This window comes from Acanthopagrus latus, chromosome 24 (assembly GCF_904848185.1).
Source record: "Acanthopagrus latus isolate v.2019 chromosome 24, fAcaLat1.1, whole genome shotgun sequence".
NCBI classification, from domain to species: Eukaryota; Metazoa; Chordata; class Actinopteri; order Spariformes; family Sparidae; genus Acanthopagrus; species Acanthopagrus latus.
In genome coordinates this window covers 255,612-261,616 of record NC_051062.1, presented here as the reverse complement: position 1 = coordinate 261,616, position 6,005 = coordinate 255,612, and positions in this window count along the sequence as shown.

Here is a 6,005-nt window from a genome sequence, read left to right as displayed (position 1 = left end):
AATCAGCCAATAACAACATATCTCTCTCTTTTTGTAGATGGGTCCTGCTTCAGAGACGTGACAAGCAACAACACAGGTTAAGAAATTGTACAGTTGCTGCCAGATGATACATTTACCACAGTCCAAGCAATCTATCTTGCCCAACCATGCTCAGCACAGTTTGCAGAAATTAAAGCTTTTAACTGCCGCAAAGCAAATTATCAGAAGGCAAGCGGTTAAATGTATACTCACAGTGGGCTATGCATACGCAGTGTGTCATATATATGGAAATATCTGGAAACAGAGAGGTTTTCTCAGAGCGGAATGGCACACCAGTAATACATGGAGCAGCCATCTTAACACTAATTCAAGCATTCATCTATCAAGTGTATCAGCTATTATCAAGTGTGCTGCTCACCAAAAAAGCAGTTCCCTAATAGCCAAAAGCAATAGCCTGGCTGACGAGGCCGCTAAACAAGCTGAAACCGGTACATGTGTTGGACGGTTTAAGGCAGCCGAAAACTGTGAACCACTCACCACTTTACCATCCTTAATAGCAGCCCAGAAGGAGGCTGACATACGTACAGTTAGTGTGGTTAAAACGTGGTGATATTAAAACCACTCAAGAAGACCACCAGAAAGGTTTATGGCGTAAATGCCATTCATGATGCGCAAAGCACAGTAGATAAAACTTTAGCAGAATTTTTGTGCAAACCATACTGTGAGGAAAGCCTTTCCTGCTGCAAAAGAAAGTGGTTTGGTTTGCCGGAGTGCATGAATTCTGATAACGAGTCATTTTTTGATAGAGATAAAGATTAAACTAGGAGTTTGAGACCATGGACTTCTGAAAATAAAGACAATTCAGGCTAAAAAGGGTAGAGACTATCCAGGGTGGGAAAAAAAAGAGCACTCTTCAATTTGGGCTAAGAGAAAAGAAAAAGGTATTTGTAAGACAGAGAAATGCAGATTAAAATACAGCCTTAAGTCCATGGATGGCAAACATCGGATAAATAATCAAAAAGCAAAGTAAATTAAAGTCTAAATTAAAGGAAATGTGAGAATAATGCATGCGAGAACCAAAACTGCAAAAAAAAAAAAAAAACAATCTGAACTGAAAATAAACAACGATAATAGTTGTTAACAAAAATCGAAGACCAACAAAAAGTTTCAGTTAAACCAACAATAAATGTTCGAACATTCTTATGGGGGTTTAATAAAGTAAAAAAGTAGTGTATGAGGTTGTTGACTGTGTTTTGTCAACCACCTGTCTTGACTGTGTGTTGAAGAATCTACTGGAAAAATTAGTGTTTCCTAAAATAAATTGTGCTATTTTGCAGTATTGTGTGATTTGGTGCTGATGTAACTGTCAGACATTGGAGACATTTTTGCTGTTCTAAAGAGCTTTGTATTACTGTTAATAAGTGGTTAAGCCTGTTGCAGTACTCAAACGGTGTGAAGGTTATTAGACAAACTTGATAGTTCTGGTCTAAAATGTGTGGGCTAATAGATATATTAGTATTGAATGTGATTTATGAGATGGTTGTTCTTGTGTGTTGTTTTTGACTTATGAATACTATTCGTGCAGGCTAAGAGTTTATAAATGCATGTGTAAAGTGTCGTTGAGATAAGGAATCCAAGTGACGGTCAGTTGAGGTTACAGCCGAGGAGACACATCCCCGGGCAGGTTTTATATTATTTTAAGAGCGGGTTCCTATCTTGCTGATGGCTGAGGGAGTTGTGTGCTGAAAAGTTGTGTTTCAAACTGCAGCTCCATTGCTCCTCCCCTGGTGTGTGTGAGAAGGGGGATGCTAGCGCCCCCGCTCTACTGCACATCCGGTGTGACGTAATCACCCTCCCTCTCTCTCCTCGCTGTCGACTGGGTCTAAGCTCAGTGAACTTTTCCTTTTTTAGTACATCAAGGTTTTGTTGTGGTTTTTTTTGTTGTTTTTCAAGCTCCTTTCAGCATGCTGTCTCATTAGTGGTTGTTGTCTGAAGTGAATACCTATATGCAAGTGATATATACAATTTGATATAAAATGATATTGAAAATACTGAGATCCTTTAAAAAAAAGCATATATATAAAGTGTCTGTGTTGATTGCATCATGATTTTCACATCAAAGTTCACATACCTGTTACAGAAGAAGTAAAATCATCATTTGAACTACAGAAACATCAAGCATCTAATAAAAATATACATATAACATGTCCACAGTCACAAGGTTCAGTAGAACATGCCAATGGTGTATCAAAAACTAAAATAGCCAAAATCATAGCTGATGGTAATGGTAAACTCACCTGAGAAGATGCTTTGCCATTAGCACTAATGTCTATGCACTCACAAACTAACAGACTAACCCATCTAACCCTGCATGAAATGCTCACTGGATGCCCAATGCCACTGCCACAGTGCAGGGGCCCTATAGAGGGACCGCTTCAGCAGCACTATTTACGGGGTTTAACTCAAATCTACAGATGTGTCCTCCAACAGGTGAAAGACCTATAGTGTCGGAGAGGCTGCTGAGGATGATGCCACCAGCACAACCACGGGCAGTGACACCCTGGAAAGTGCACGTGCAGGACCGTCCGGCCTGCAAGATATACACCACCCGTCCACGCCTGAATTCTGGCCAGAGTCAGAGTGTTCTCTGACTCAGATTAATTTGTTTGTTTTCTTTCTCTTTGTGCTAACCCTTTCAGGTTTCGCAAGGGGGGAGGTAGAAAGAGAAGTCCTAATGACATGTGCCACTATTAACACACCACATGTTAATTGTGCACTTACCATGGTCACCTTAGCCACAATTACAAGGGCATAGTGAAAATGGGAGAACTACTACATCTCCTGTATGTAAAAGCTGACATATATGGTTGTTCACTAACCACCGATGGCACAATAGCTAACGCTCCAGGTAAACATTGGGTAGGACTACCCCACACCACTGACTGCCAAGAGAATGGATGGTGACATTACAGGTAATACGCACAAACACATCATGTTAGGACACAGAAACAATCAGAAAATGAAACTTTTGGAAGCCAGTAGATGGATTCGGCTAAAGAGTAACTGAGAAAAAAGAGATTTGGCCAAACTAAGAAGCACAGAAAAAGACCAACAAGAGTGTATTGTACGTTACAAACGTCCAAAGAATACCACTGCCAGGAAGTCACAGAGGTGACTGTTCAGACATAACTGAATGTCTTGCTTGTTGTGCAGTGCACATGGCAGTGAAATTGGATGGATGGAGTTCCAACTCTCAAATATGCCAATGAAAAATTAAAAAGAATGACAGCTATGTAAACTTGATAAACTAATCTTCCTTTTCTGTGTAGCACGAGGAGGAGTTGGAGTATGTAACCTGGAGAAACACAACCAACCTGACGTGGTGAGGCTAATGAAGCGCAGCAATGAGACCTGGTATCCGGCCACCAATGGGGGCAATGCTACCACCATAAAAATGTGTGAATCCAGCCCTTCAACAATTAGCCCAACCACAACTATAGGATGAGCTCTCCGTGGATAATCAGCTAGGAAGACATCAACATCATGGATGGAGGTCAAAATGTAATTTAGACAAATGTGCCAGCAAGGCTGTGAGCCTGGCTGAAGTTGCTGTCCACTCCTGCAGAGGAACAATCCAAATGGATACAACAGAGCAGAGGTATCTGTCAGTACCTGCACCCTCCGGGAAGAAGGGTGAGCTATCAACACAGAGACTACTGTACAAGGAGAGAGACAGGCTGACAGGTTTATAAATTATGTTCCGACAATTGTACAACGATCCCTTGTATTCAACATAGTTATGTAGAGTCAAATGTTGTAAATGTGTTGATGAAGAAAAGCGGGCACTCATTTGTGAAGGTCACGTCAGAAAGCTGAGTGCCATAAAAAGCACAAGAAATGTATTAAACCAGTGTGGTTTACAGGAAACCAGTAAGTTCATAGGGACTCTGGTGTAATGTTGGCCTTAGGGCCGCCACACTAACCAAGGCAACACCACGGGTAATATGTCACCAAGGCTAACAAATAACCCAAGCGTGTCATTTAAGTCCAGGTGCTAAGATTGGATAGAGCTCTTACCTGTCTTTATGTAATTGGAAAAATACCAGAAGAAAATTTTTTTACAAAAACAAAAGGTGGTATGAGTGTTTTACGTCAATGATCTAATAATTACTGATCTAATGTTTGCTGAACTGACCAAAGAGGGATTATCTTTACAAAGTGTGTCTAGATAATATTCTAATTCTAAAAGGTTTAAGAATTTGTCTATGTAATCTTATGCTTTTCTGAAAAAAAATAAATAAATAAAAGAATTCTTCAACCTATGATATATTCACATGAGCATGAGTTACCTAGTTATGCATGCTTAAAAACAAACCTTGAGGTGTTGAATGGTGTAATTCATCAATAGTTTGATTCACTTGTGTTACAGTCACAAGTGCCTTCAAAGAGTTAACCACAATGTGTGATTTAATGCTGTATGTACACATATTATGTTTGCACCAACAGAACAGATCAGTTGGTGGGCCACATGGTGGGGCATTTTACCTCTCATAAACAGCTAATTGGAGAGGACGTTTCCCCTGTCATGTTGCCAGGTCAGAATAGAAACCTGTCAATGAATATCACTGGGTCATCTGTTTGAGGGCTGGTACGATAGTTGAGAGCTCTCCCTGAGCCATCTTCTGGCTCAGGGAGAGCTCTCAACTATCGTCTTGATAGTTGAAGCACTTCCCTGTGGGTTGATACTCATTATCAGTCTCGTAGGATGGGGTTGCATTTACGCTGTTTGAAACTATATATTGTGTTTTATTTACAGTATACTCATGCTGTTGTTTCTGTTTTGATGATAAGACAACTGTACTCCCTGATGTTGAAGTTTGAGGTGATGGTCCTTTTTAGAAGGACCAAAGGGGGGACTGTAGTGGCAAATATAAACAGGGTCATGATCATGCATATACATTGATTTGAGAATACACCTTGCAGTTCTGTGTTAACAGGGAATTTGAGCCTGATGAAAGACCAAGGTTTGATGCTCCCTTTATAATAAAAAGGCTGGAGTGGGGGAGCAGCAGGTGCAGCTACAGCTCACCCAAGGCCACAGATAGGGGCCTGGGTGAGACACTTTGTAGGCCTTAAGAAAGTCAGACAAAAATGAGAATAGTAAGATGACAGTCTCACGTGATCATGACGAGGGGGGTGGTCCAGGAGGGCACTGGTGACCTTGACCCCGAGTATAAAAGAGGGTGATCAGGGAAGATTTCTCAGTTGCCCCGGGGTACCTCATGGATTTATAACTTCTTCTCTTGGAATAAACACCTTTTTGGACTGAAGACTTGCTGCCTCACCTCTGATTTGGACTTAGTCTCTGAGCTGTCTTGTTTCTAATTTGGACTTAGTCTCTGAGCTGTCGTGCCTGTGGTTTTGGACTTAGTCTCAGAGCTGTTTCTCCTCAGATTTGGACTTTAACTTTTGAGCGGAGTCACAGGGTCTGATAGTGGAATAATTGGACAGATAAGGAAGGTAGTCTCCCACTACAATACCACAAGTCATCTGCATGATTTGATTGGCATAGTGGATTGATTACCAGGCTGGTGTTTTTTTCCCCTCAGTGAATGTGAGTTCAAGTCCTGTAGGCTAATTGTTTTTTGTTTTAGAAGGGTTATATAGTTCCCCTATGTGATGCATGTTTACTCAAACAGGGAGAAGTCAAGAGTACATGTTTTTAATAAAGGTTTATTAGAGATACACGTTTACAGGAAGAGCAACTCTCCATTTTCCTGTTTACAACGTCTTCCGTAACAACCAGCAACTTTGATACAGTGACTGGAGACACATTTAAACAGCAGCCTGAACACACATCAGGTATCAGGCATCAGTGTTTTGACCAGAGAAAACCTGAACAAAGAGGCAGATCTGAGGACAGCTATGTCTTCTCTTCCCGTTTTCAACATCTGTTGTAGCTACGGTGACCACAGATGCATTCAGCTGACAGTCGCCAGTTAACATAGATCTGTGTTAATCTGAAA